This window comes from Bactrocera neohumeralis, chromosome 3 (assembly GCF_024586455.1).
Source record: "Bactrocera neohumeralis isolate Rockhampton chromosome 3, APGP_CSIRO_Bneo_wtdbg2-racon-allhic-juicebox.fasta_v2, whole genome shotgun sequence".
NCBI lineage: Eukaryota > Metazoa > Arthropoda > Insecta > Diptera > Tephritidae > Bactrocera > Bactrocera neohumeralis.
In genome coordinates this window covers 13550482-13564932 of record NC_065920.1, presented here as the reverse complement: position 1 = coordinate 13564932, position 14451 = coordinate 13550482, and the positions used below count along the sequence as shown (strand labels likewise).

The 14451-nt window shown below is 36.5% G+C and overlaps 1 protein-coding gene across 1 annotated transcript in view; it reads right to left on the bottom strand.

Annotated features, from left to right (window-relative positions):
• LOC126753129 (slowpoke-binding protein) overlaps positions 1-7757 on the bottom strand; it is an 86976-nt gene extending 79219 nt beyond the window's left edge. Inside the window, exons 1-2 of the mRNA XM_050464318.1 lie at positions 7704-7757; positions 6380-6663 (exon numbers count right to left, since the gene is read on the bottom strand). The gene's annotated coding sequence lies outside the window, so the exon portion shown is untranslated. The remainder of the gene's footprint in view (positions 1-6379; positions 6664-7703) is intronic.
• Positions 7758-14451: the final 6694 nt, after the last annotated feature.

Genomic DNA, 14451 nt, shown 5'->3' with positions numbered 1-14451 from the left:
CTGTTGCACCTATTTGACTGTCTCAGAAACAAGTCACGCACAACGAATTCCAATCAATCCATGCGTCATGCGTGTAACTTGATTTATTCAATTCCATTTGGCAATTGAAACTATTGTGTAGGGTAAACAAGGATTATTTGTTGAAGGCTATGTGATAAGTGACACCAAAGCAAATAAATTGAGTGCAAGTGTTAGAATTTATAATTTCTAAGCATGCCATAACATGAGAAATTCTCAAGACTGCAACCATGACTAGTGGATATTTGCTTTACTGTTATGTTATACAGATAATTTGGAAGTATTAATGCAATAAAATGCGCATATGTGTTGTTAATAGTTAAATGAAAAGTTATCGTACAATAAAACAGATGCTCAAGAAATTACTCATACGCTCTGACGCACATCGCATTGTGTGTTTTGGAATTTTTTGGTGATTTAGTATCGTTCTTTATCCTAAACAGGGCTTAATAGCAAGTTTTTAATTAGTCTTAATCCAGAAAGTAACGTCGGACACCCTAAAAAATAAAATATATAAATAAATGATCAGCATCATCTTCAGTTTTTGAGATATTGTTCCGAAATTTGGTTCATGTCCTTTTTTCCGCGAGAAGCTCTTCATTTAGAACCATCGACATCGGACCACTTTAGCATATAGCTGCCATACAAACTGAATGATCTGAGTCAAGTGCTTGTATGGAAAACTTTTCCAATTGATGAAATATCTTCATAAAGTTTTACATGGGCTAATATCTAAGGCAACTGTGTAATCTCCGAAGAAATTGTTTAAATTGAGTCACTATAAAGTACAGCTGTCATACAAATTGAACGATCGGAATTAAGTGTTTGTATGGAGATCTCTTACAATTGACGAGATATCTGCACGAAATTGGACATGGGTTAATGTCTAAGGCAAGAATGGTATATGCAAAGAAATTGTTCAAATCGAATCACTATGGAGTGTAGCTGCCATACAAACTGAACGAGCGGAGTCAAGTGCTTGTATAAGAACTTGTTCATTTAATAAAATAATTTCTTTAAATTTGGCACGGGTTCTTGTCCAGAACAATGGCGTAATATCCGCAGAAATTATTGAGATCGGATCACTATAGCATATAGCTCTCATACAAACTGATCTATCGAAATCAAGTTCTCATAGGGAATCTTTTATTTTTGTGAACGGTATTATAGCTTCGGTGCAGCCGAACCCTATATATAAATCAGTTTCTACTCAATTTGATATCTTATAATAATGAGATCATATTATCAATACTCCTTCTTGTTTTCAATACACTTTTGTCATCTGAAACATATACAAAAATGTTTAAATAAAACTTTGCCCACATAAGTAAATGATTGATATGTAAGAAATAGGTATCCATATAGTTTCGATTCATAAACTTCTTCAGCTAAAACTTTGTCTTTAAAAGGCTAGCTCTCATAATAGCAATGTATGGTGGTAGAAGTATTCTCTTTTCCTTATCGATCTAAAACTTGTAACTTTTTAAATTGTGTTTTTTATATTTCAAAAGCATTTTTAGCAGAGTTTAGCACTTTGCCACATATAATTTATGTAGATATGTATATGCCAATATATAAAGATGTTGCTATGTGTGCGCGCATAAATCTCAGTTGAGTCACTTCCCAATTGTAGCTCGTTATTTGAATCAAAATACTTGATTTGCTGTTGGCTATTGTATTTCTTCGTCGACTTCCTGATTGCTAAGTTTATACAACAAAGCACTTAGCTTTTATTGCTGCAATTATAGGTACTAACGGTAGATATACTAAGAGTTTTTTGCGGTGAACGAACAGTGAATTGATGGGCACATACATTCCATTTTATGAAGACTTTTATGACGCCAGCACATGGGCTCGTAAAAGTTCATTTAGTTCGTATGCGACTTTTTCATGCCTTTTAATATGGAATTGCGGTGAAAGTCAACTATAAAAAAAAAAAGAAAAACAACAACAAAACGTGCATAAAATACTAAGCATCTAAATATTGTATATATAGGATGACAGATATGAAAATCCTATAAAATGTACGGCATATTTTTCCACACCAAGCGAAAACCATGTGGACACCCACAAAATTGAAGAGAATATTCTAATAAGAGATGACTTAGCCAATACTAGTTAAAAAGGTAAACCTTAATACATTAAAAAGAGCTTAGTGCTACAGTATATTGAGCTCCAAGGCAGTTGTGCGCTTTTAAGGCAAAGGAAATTTATAGCTTATTGACAAACCCTTTTGGCCATAGTAGTGCTTACTATTGCCTCTTCGCTACGCAATACTTTCTTTGTATCATAATCATATTTACTGTTTATTGTCGCCTTTTCTGTTAGTAAAGGCTCAAATTGTAAATACTTACTAATTCGTGCATGACCCATGTAAACTCACTGAGTACCCCTTGCAAGGGAGGGCACCTAAGCTCAACGAAATTATTTTCTCACATTTGTATGTGTGCATTTTTTTGCTTTCTGCGCTTGCTTTGCATATTATAAAATATTTATTTATGTTTTACTATGACTGCGCTGTTGCTGCTCAAATGCCGCACTGCTACTGTGCGCTTACTTAGGACCAATAAATATTGTTCATACGCCGCGGCGACCAGCTATTTGTGTAATATAATAATGTATATGTTTATTTTGTGTGGTTGTGCGGTATGCGTTCGTGTTTTTATAACGCCAATAATTTGTAAACAGCTGCATTAATAATTCGATTTTGCTTTGAGATATTTATTCGCTAGATTAAAATAAACAATTCCGCATGCAAGTTCATTCACTAGCACTAGATTGGAATTTAGTAGCGGTGCAGTGTGCATGTTTACGGTTCTCTTTAATTCTTCAATACGTGTTTATATATTGGTATTTACTTTTGGTTAGCTGTGTGTGGTGCTCTACAGCGGTTTATATGTTTGTTTTCTTTTAAATAAAATCTTTATCCACTTAACGAGGCGGCCATGTGTGAGAGTAAACAACATAAAAACTTGTCTACACTCGAAACAAGCGATGCATAGTAGTTTTTGTGCACTTTAAGAGTAGACTAAACAAGAAAAAATGTTAATTTCTGTTGCACTGAAGTTATAATACTATAGCAAATAGAAAAGTTTTCTTACCAGAACTTTGTTCAGTCACTTTGTATGGCAGCTATATGTTATAGTCAACCGATTTTATTTATTCTTCGAATATAGCATTGTTACCTTGGATAATAATCCCTGCCAATTTTTATGAAGATATCTCTTCAAATGAAAAAGTTTTCCATACGAGCACTTCATTCCAAACGTTCAGTTCGTATGGCAGCTATATGTTATAGTCAACCGATTTTATTTATTTCTTCGAATATAGCATTGTGACCTTGGATAATAATCCCTGCAAAATTTCATGAAGATATCTGGCTAATTGGAAAAGTTTTCCATACTTTATTTCGATAGTTCAGTTTATATGGCAGCCATATTGTATAATGGTCCGATATCGGCCATTCCGTCGAATGAGCAGCTTCTTGGTGAGAACACAACCTGTTACAAATTTCAGATCGATATTTCAAAAACTAAGGGACCAGTTCGCTTATATACACACGAACGGAGGGAAGAATAGACAGACGAACCTGATTAAATGATAGATCAAAAAATTTATAAAATCGGTTCATATATCCTCTTAGTCCACACATAGTGATAGTGACTTAGTGGTGTAAACAAACAAGTTATTTCTTATAAGATCATGACAGATTAATTCTGTTAGTAATACAATGCAGAGTCAGCAATAATACATCTGCAAGGTATTCTAATCGTGTCGGTCTTTATGTGTATTCATATTGTGTATCCTTAAGTATATGTGCTGCATTATGCATTTGCAGCTGACTGCTTTTAACTCACACAAAATACTCATAATTACACACGAAATGACAGCAATTTCAAACGCCAGATACACACATAATTCTTCATACACAAGTAGCTGCACATTTGAGCACGCATGACAAATTCACATACATACATCATCAAAGCACAGCTTGGAATTTCGAAGATGTCACTTTGCGTAGCATTGCTTACGCGCCAGATTTTGCGAATTTCTGTCCTCAAAATTTATCATTTGTTGTCAGTGGAGCGTCCTTGTTCTAAAAATATATACAGCTAACAGAATTTCGGTTATGCAATTTGGTGGGGTGCGAGGGGGACAAAAGACTACGGCATGAGTGTAGGAACAAAGAGATGAAACATGGGTTTACGATTATCAAACATTAATTTAGGCATAAAAACTGCAATGTTTTCTATACGAGTATGTATTTGTGGAGTTATTGTGCTATGTTGTCGAAATTGTGGTCTGCCACTTTCAAATAGTAGCCTAAATTTGTGAGATTTATACAACAAACATTTTTTGGCTTCGTACGCGGATCTAAGGACTTAAGTGGTACCTAAAAATGATGGGATTCTTCAGGAGGCATTTAAGCTGCCTTTACTGTGTATGCGGTGTAGGACTCATTTATGTTAAGAATTTGTTAAAATAAATCAATTATTTTTCCAATTTCCAAAAAGCTAAAGCCATCGGGCTATGTTATATACGTAATGCGTTCCTTAAAAGAAAAGATTTCATACAAAAAAATTCTAAGACAGTTTTTTGTTGTTTATCTCAGTTTTGTTTAAACACTCGTCAAAGGTGGATACAAGTGAAGAGAAAAGATTCCGTATAAAGTTTTTCTTCGATAAAGTCGAAAACGTAAGCCCGGCAATCATGTGAAATTTTGCTTTTGTCGCTTCAGATTCCGTCAGTGACGGCAAAGATGTACCTTATTACAGGAGACCGATTGTCAAAAATATCCATACAATGAAGATAATCGTTAAAAATATTTGCAAATTGAGAGAAGTTATCGTGACCGACCATCACTAATTTGATTGCTCAGAAGCTAAAGATTGCACAAAATACCGTTTGGAACCGGGTGGATACAAAAAAGGTAGCTCGTTGTATGGCTGCTACACTAGTTGAGCAAAAAATCTAAATTTCCATCTTCGAATCGTTGCTGAAATGTAACAAGATCGATATTTTTCTGAAGCGGATGATTACTGCTGAAGATATGGGGGTCACTAGCAATAAATGTCAAGCAAAAATGGTCCGTGTCGAATCACTCTGAGACGGATCAAACAGTGACTAAGCCATAATCTCGATTCTGAGATCCTATATTCAAAACTGTTTATTATTATTTAATCGACTTAAATCGTTGGACATTATTATACTTTGTACAAGATATATAAAGTTTGCATGCAATGTTTATAATAGGAGTGTTTTGTTATATGCTTGGTGGGATTTGCGGGGAATCATGCAAGTTGCGCTGTTATGCCAACAATTGAACCGTTTGAAGGAAGTAGTCGACCAATAGCGGCCAGCTTTCTGCAATAGCAGAAAAATGTTATTCCATCAGCGTAACGCCATATCACACACATCTTTAGTGACTCACTAGAGACTTCGAAAGCATGGTTGAGTGGTTCTTATGCATCCACCGCTGAGTACGGATCTACCACCAAATGACCACTAAGTTCATCTGTCTGAGCAATAATTTTGTTGCTGCTTTACTAGCATTGAGTTGTGTTGGTAAAAGTAGCAAATATTTACGACTGAATTGCTAACATAAAATCCAATTAATTAGCGGTATTTTAAGACCCGTTAGATCAACACTACCACTACTGGTCTAAGTAATATGTATGTGGCTTTCTAACTTGTTGTGTGGTGGCAATGCGTTCTTGTGTCTACAAATGCCACAAATCAAAAATTAAACCAGATTTTGCTTTGCACATTCTTTTCACTCTCTGCGTGTGCCACATACCAAGCTGCAGTGTCAGTTATTATTTACTTGTTTGCAACTTGCTTACGCACCCTTACGAGGCTTTTGGTTTCGGTTTGGTGTCCTTCAAGCTTAATTGAAATGCACTTGTGGCCAGCAGAGGACATTGAACGCAGCATTGCAATTTAATTAGGTGTGTGGGTGCGGGTATATCGTATATGGTTTCACGTAATATATACACAGGCGAAGAGATGGTTTTTGTTGTTTTTGTGCCCACTCAATGAACTGTAAATTGTTGTTGATTGTGAGCATATTGAACGATTGTATATTTACTTGAGAGCCCTTTATTTTGTATTTTTTTAGCGAAGCAATAAAATATTATTTATTATTTTTTTTCGAATTTCATTATATTTGAATCTGTTTAATTATAAAAAACAATAACTAAATTTCATGTTAAAGAAAAGTGAAAAATAACATTATTAACAATTTTACTTAATCCTGACCTGCTCATTACTCTCAACACATTTTTTTGTTAATTTTGTTTCTTAAGTTTTTTTTTTTTTGATATTGAGAATCAAGTAAACAGGTACTACAACAACTACTCACCTGCAACCGATATCCATTCATTTACTGCTTTAGTTGAATAAACGATTTTCTATTTTCGAAATAAACTTTTTAGCTCACTACGGGCTGCGTGTTGCTCCACTTGCTTAGGCGCGTATTCTTATTATTTTGCTTTGCACACACTTAAACAACATTTATTATCGTATAATGAAAACTTATGCCCTGCATTATGTTGTGGCTATGTTAAAACGTAATTGTTGTTGTTTTTTTTTTAATAATTTTGTGATACACTAAAACATTACTTTAATGCTATTTTATGGATTGAACTGTAAAAAATCAAACAAAAATTAAATTATATTTAATTTTCCCAAAAGTTTATTTAATTTAATTAACCGTAAAAATAAAAAAAACTATATAAAATATATTTAATTTTTTTTTAATTATATTTAATTTAATTAACAGTAAAAATTAAAAAAAGTACATATGTATATATTTTTTAAAATTATTTTCAATATATTTTTTTCACTTAAAACAGAAGTTCGTGTTTTGCTGTTTTTGTTGAATTTGTTTTTTTGTAATGCACACGTTTTTGGATTTTTTTCTATTTTTGTTACTAACATGCCGCTTCAGCTGGCTTGCACTTGCTTTTATTGCCGTTTTTACTACTAACACAAAACTCAAAGAGAGAGAGAGAGCGAGAGTGTGTGTGCAAAAGAGCGCGCGTAGTGATGTGATTTTCCAGTTCAATGGCAGTGTGTATAATTTATGCAAAGCAGAACAAAAAAAAAAAACGTGAAATTAAAGTTGAAGTTTAACATACGGGACTATAGAGAGCAAATGCTCTCGCACGCTTAAAATATAATTTTTCCTGCTTCCTTCTACGTTGTGCTGACCTTTATGCCACATATGTGTACATAGCAACTTTTTGCACCATGCTTTCAGCTTTGCTGTGATAAGCATGAAAGACTTTGAGTATACTTCACATGCATATTCTTTGCTTACAAATTTGCCGTTTCCTTTTCTAAAATCCAATTTGAACTTAACTTTTACTTTTACTAAAAAAGCTTTTATCTGGCTTAGCAGCAATTCACACATCTCACTGTATGCTGTGTTTAAATATACAAATGTTCTACTACACGCATCCACACACACACACACATTCACAGGCACACAGTTGTGTTGAAACTTAGAGGCTTCCTTGCACAAGTGCTGCACACTTTTGTTTGCTGAAAATCGAAAATTGCCAAGAAGCTGCTAAATTTCACTTTTCCTACAATTGCGACACATTTGCATTCGATTGTTGTTATTTTTTTTTATAACACACTTTCCTTAAGCTACAACCAATTGTAATTGTATATTTAAATACCAGCTGAACCAACAAAATGTCACATCCGTCGACACGTCCACTTCGCCCTGTGACTCTAACTTGAATGATTGAGCGGCCTGTGACCACAGAATTCATCGGCGGCCGAATATGTGCGTGCCACACGTATGTTTGTGTATGTGTTTTTTATGCGCTTGCGAGTGTATCCATTAAGTTTATATTCCACTGACACGCAACAGCCCTTGTTGCCGCGCCACACATGCCCTACAAGCACATTTGACTTTTACTTGCACTCTCCAGCTGATACTGAGAGTAACGGAAAATTTCCAGTAAAACTTACTTGCTCACTTACTTTTCATCGGCCCAACACATACACACACACGCTGGCGCAAGAGAAAAGCTTCGCTCCGCTCGCTTCGGTATTTTCCTTTTTGTGCGGGCGCATTTTGCCTTAAATGTGTTTTGGTCAGTCACAGCTGATTTGTGCTTTTCGTGCTGTTGTTGCTGTTTCGTTTGCGTAAAGGGCGCAAATGGTGGCACGCTGGTGTGGTGGCGTAGTGAAATTTTACCAGCGAACTCATGCAGATTGATGACGTTTGAAAAGCAACATAAACAGAGAAAATACGGAAATGGCACGCTACCGAGTCAAATAGGGAAAACGCACAAAAAGTAAACGTCAAATAAGTTTTAAATTTTTTAAAACTTGTCTTTTTCATGGTGCTGGCTTACTTGTTGTTTTTTAACATAGAAAAGTATTTTTTCGTAAGTCAATTGTAGAATTTATTAATATTTTAATTATTTTAGTTAGTAATTTTGTTTTCAATTGCAGTTTTTTATGTAGAAACATGTTCTATGATTGTCAGACTAATTCCTGAGCTTTAACTATTGGTTTTGAAGTTAAGTTAAGCTTAACGATTATTTTCCATACTTACACATGGGTTGTTTTTTATATTTTGGGACTAGAAAACAAAAGCAAATATTAATCATCGAAAATCGTTTTATTGTTTTTCAAAATATTCTAAATTAATCATGAAGTATCTCCAAAACATATGTTCTGAACGCATCCACCGCCTCTTATTCTTCCTCTTTATTGACATAGACACCGATTACGCGGTTATAGCCGAGTTTAAAATATCGCAAAAACACTGTCAGAGCTGGAGTGTTTTCATCCATTCGCACGTCATGACCTAGCAAGTGTAGCCGCTGTCTTTTAACTCGCTGAATTATGTCAATGTCGTCGTGTAACTCGTACAGCTCAGCGTTCTAGCGACTGCGGTATTCGCCGTTGCCAATGCGCAAAGGACAATAAATCTTCCGCAGAACCTTTCTTTCGAAACCTCGTAGCGTCGTCTCATCACATGGTTTCCTCTGCACCATATAACAGGACAGGGATGATCCGAAGTAGCACATGTTGGTTATTCTGCGTTGAATTTCGAGCCTAACGTTGCTGTTAATGCTGGTTCCAAGATAGACGAAATTATTTACGACTTCGTAGTTATGACTGTCAACAATGACGTGGCAGCCAAGTATCGAATTTCGTCTTGCCCTTGTTCACTGTCAGATCCATTTGCTTCCCTTCTTCATCCAACCTGGAGAAAGCAGAACTAACGGCGCATGCTTTCGTCTGACCATATTCTACAAAGAAGCAGATGCAAGCTCCTTATCAGTTCTTCAGCGCCTCTTCAGGTGTCGAAAAACGTCTTATATTTCCTTTAAAGTTTAAGTCGGTGCTATAAGGTGAATCAGTAAATATTTTATGCACATTCCACGATTCAGCACCTGTCACGATGTCATACTCTTGTTTCGAAATAGCAATAGAGTATTTTTTAACATTTCGCCAATCTTTACGATTCTTTTTTGAGCGATTAAACAATTATTTAGAATCCAACAAGCACGTTTTTCTACGGTATAATGCAAAAATTCATTCAAAAAATAAATTCCATATTGAATGTATGTAAGTACCACGATTATCCCTAGTTGTCTCGATTTCAGTTTAGGGCACATGACGGTATTGAAATATTAGTTTGCGTGAAGCAGCAAGAGTTTTCGGAACAGCAACTGGTTTTGGACGCACTTCATGAAAGTCGTCTTCGAGTGATCTACGACCTCTATTGAATTCACCATACCATTTATAAATACTAGTTCTTGTTGGAGGTTCATCACCAAAAAGTTAATTAATTTCAACGATGCACTGTTACTGTGTTAATCTACGTGGAAAGATTTTAAAAATTAATCGCTTGATCGCATTATGTGATATAATTCCATTTTTTAGCAGAGATGAATATTTTATATCACTGTAAACAACATAAATAGCGCTCCTAAGTCATAAGTAGCGCTCCTGAGTATCTATAACATTAAAAATGTCAAACTTTACGATTAAAATGTGAGATGTCAGTTTGCAATACTAGGGTTGCCAAATCCAGAAATATAAAAGACAACATACGTATGAGCTCAAGGAAGGATACAACACAAGGGAAAATACTAGGTACTTACAAAATTCGTAACAAAACTGATATTTTTATATTTCTCAGAAGAAATTAGAATTCGTGTCAAGGGGCACAGCTACTATAAAACTTCAAAAATATACTTTTATACATATTTTGACAGGTTATATCTATAAAAATCGCATTTTTAAGTTTTAAATTGATTTTTTTCTTCATATTCTGTGTACCTATAGTTCAGACTACAATGCTCTACCAGTTTTTCAATCTGCTCATAAATCGAATTTGAACTGGTTAAAAACGATCACGATTTTGTGTAAATTTCAACTCTTTTTAAATCACTATTTTGTAAATTTTTTCGACCTTAGGCTTATGTACGGGCTATAGCTTGAAGTAAAGGATTTTGTTCACAGAGTGGGTCGGAATCATTACATAGTAGAACATCTGTTTTTCATCCCGGTCGAAGATCGCGTGAAATCGAAAATTATTTAATTTTGAGCTTCAATATGAGCATTCGCAGTATATACAGACATAAAATATGTATAAATATAGCTTAAAAACTTCCAATCAATTGATATGGTACTTAAATTATTTAGTCAATTATGCACCATACATATTGAGAGCACGTAAGCTAGCTTATTGTGATTATTTAAATCTAAACAATTTTTTACGGGAAATTTTTTTTTTTTTAATATCTAAAAATATTTATTTTCGAACAAAGTGCCTCAAGTCTAAAAAAATTATATTGCGAATGCACAGCCTTAAAACTATGCCTCAATTCACACGCATTTACCGTATAATTTCGTCAGAGCATTATATGCTTTATCACAAGTTAATTTCTGATGTGTAGAGCAGTTTTTGGTTCGCTTGCGAAGAGCGCTTGTGCTTTTCCAGTCGCTCTCTTTGGCGCGCGAAAAGCTCTTTCCAGAATGCACTCGCCTACCAAGTGATGACGGCAAAACAGGACATGCCGATTGTAAAGCTGCCTCTGCAAGCAACGAACACAGCACACAGCGTAGCACAATGAAAGTGAGTGGCGTTGCGGCAGATGCGCGGTGCGGTGCGGTGCTGTTGGCAATGGAAGCGGTCTCTATGGCTATGGCCTCTTGTATGCCGGATTCATTGATGCCCAAATATAGGTCAACAATGTGCACTGGGCGAAAAAATCGGATGCAACGGATCGGCGAACAACGAAGTAAACGATAAACGACAAACGAAACGGCACGAAACCGACAACAAATAATTTAAATACATGTTTAGTGGAAAAGAAAATGTTGATGTGCTGCCGCAACGAACTGAAAGTGAATATGGAGACGTGTATATGGGCGCTGCTGCCTAGAAGCGCACGAATGCAAAGAAAAAACGTGCTCAACAGCTGCGGCTGAGCAATAGCATGAAGTGAAGACAATATTATTTAGTATGTGGGCAGGTGAAAATTGACAATTTGGTAGCAGCAAGCGCCCACTTTCATGCAACAAATGTGGTATTGACAAAAAGTTAAGTATACGCCCGGATGGTGGCCGGAATTATAACTATTGCTGCTATTACATGCTATATGATATAAAAGTGAAGTACAGTGGTGTGAAAAATCATGCGATTTAAGATGTTAACAAACATCATCAAAATTTGAAATTTTGCATAAAAAATCCTGCATTGCAGGGTTAATGTGTGATTGGTGCCTTGTATTGTCATGATTGAACCACAAGCCAGCCAACTGTTGGTAAAATGCTTATGCACTATGGCACTGTATGCACACGTACACGTGTGAATTTATGTATATTGCTGGTTTGTGGGTGACGCACCCGTGCACACAACTAACAAAACCACCGGTATTGAGCTCGTTTCGAGCGCCTGCAGTTTGTGGTGCGACTGCAGCAGGGGTGAGTGGCGTGCGGGCGTGTGAGTTGATTTCACATGTCAGCGCGAAAGCATGACATTTTATTAGGTCAGGCATGCAGTAAAAATGCTCTGCTCGGTTTTACCGTTCCGATGTGTGCGCAAATGTTGAGGTGTGCTTACGAATTTATGCATCCATGCCGAGGTGAAGAGTTGTAAGCTAGCGAAATGTTGGTTTGTCAATGCATATGGCGTGTGCACATATTTGTGCCTACACAGTTTTGCTTTTTAGTGCAAAAGTTGTGCTGTGAAATTATGTACTCGCGCCACTTTCTCTACTTTCCACCTTATAACGGCGACTTATGCGCACATCAAATCGTAATTCGTGTTATGATTTTTCTTCCTATTTTCCATTTTGTCGTTATTGCTTAGGCGTGCGTGTAAGCTCGCAACGTTATCTTCTTAGCATGATTTGTATATTGCGCAATATTTACGGCTTTGCTATGCCGCTGCTAAGCAAAATACGTTTTCCTCTCCGTTTTTCCAATCTCATACCTAATATTGTTCCTTATCGCTGCTATGCCATTTTTAATAGCACTAAACTTGGAATATGGAGGAATATGAAGTGGTTGCCGTTGACGATGGCAAAGCGTGAAGTGTTTAATTGGCAGTTGTATATTGTTGATCAAATATGAAAGCGTCCTTCTTTGCGGATATTTGTAGTTGCAGTTTTTGAAGTCGCTGCTTTGCGTTTTTGTTTATTGTCAGCATTAAAAATACTTTTGAGGGTTTTGAAAATACCTGTTTCCTAAACTTCAGTTATTTTTCTATTCCCAGACAGTAATTTTTTGATCTTTATCTTGGATTTTTATAGGTCTGTTTGCATGGCAGCTGTATGCTATATTGAGCCGATCTGTACAATTTCTTTAGATATTATAGTGTTGACTCAGATAATACTCTATGCCAAATTTTATGAAGATATCTCGTCAAATTAAAAAGTGTTCGATACAAAGACTTTATTGTTTATTGCTCAGTTTGAATGCCAGCTATTTCCTATAATAATCCGATGTCAACTTCTTGGAGAGAAAAACACAAAATGTGTACAAAATTCAGGAATGTTATATCAAGAAATTGCCTCTCCAACGGAGTGGAGGGCTTCCTCTTCCTCGGGTTTCCCCCGGCGGGTGCTGTGTCGAAAACTCTCAAAACTGGAGTATTTTCATCCATTCGAACGACATGACCTAGGCAGCGTAGCCGCTGTCTTTGAATTCGCTGAACTGCAAAGTCATCGTATACCTCACACAGCTCATCGTTTTATCGAATGCTATATTCGCTGTTGTCAATGCGTAAAGGACCATAAGTCTTTCGCAGAACCTTTCTTTCGAAAACTCGAACCCCGACTCAACAGATGTTGTCATCGTCCATTCCCCTGCAGCATATAGCAGGGCGGCGATGATGAGCGACTTGTAGAATTTTGTCTTTGTTCGTCGAGAAAGGAGTTTATTTCGCAATTGCCTACACAGTCCGAAGTAGCACCTGTTGGCAAGAGTTATTCTGCGTTGGATTTCGAGGCTAAAGTTGTTGTTGGTGCTAAAGTTGGTTCTAAGATAGACGAAATTATTTACGACTTCGAAGTTATGATTGTCAATAGATCCATTTGCTTAACTTCCTTATCCAGTCTGGGGAAAGCGGAAATAAAGGCACAGTTGTTGAGGCTAATGATACCAATTTCAGGGGCGTACGCCAGCAGCTTTACACTCTTATAGTAGATTGTGCTTTCTTTATTTAGTTCTGCAGCTCGAACCACTTTCTCCAGGAGTAGATTGAAAAAGTCGCACGATATAGGGCTGCCTTGTCTGAAATCTCGTTTGGTATTGGACGGCTTGGAGAGGTCCTTCCCAATGCTATCGGAGCTTCTGGTGTAACCAAACGTCAGCTTACAGTCGTAATAACTTTGCGGGGATATTAAATTCGGACATAGCGGCATAAAAGCAGCACCTCTTCGTACTGTCAAAAGCAGCTTTGAAATCGACGAATAGGACGTCGATCCTCATTTCACGGGTCTTTTTCAAGATTTGGCGCATGGTGAATATTTGGTCAGTTGTTGATTTGCCAGGCCTAAAGCTACACTGATAAGATACAATCAGTTTGTTGACGTTGGGCTTTAATCTTTCACACAATATGCTCGATAGAACCATATACGCGATGTTGAGGAGGCTTATCCCAGGGTTGTTGGCGCGGATTGTGGGGTCTCCCTTTTTGTGGATTGGCCGGAGCGCACTTAAATTCCAATCGTTGGGCATGCAACAGTCTAACAAAGAAGCTGTTGTGTGCTTCTTATCAGTATTTGAATGACTCGGCCGGCAATTCATAGACGCCCGCTGCTTTGTTGTTCTTCAGACTTTTTTCCATTGGATAAGTTTTTTTGTCGGAAATCGTCATAACCCGTTTTCAACCCTTGAAAGCGCTTCCCCTTCGTTTTCCAGACCAAGGATCTTCCACAAAATATTTTT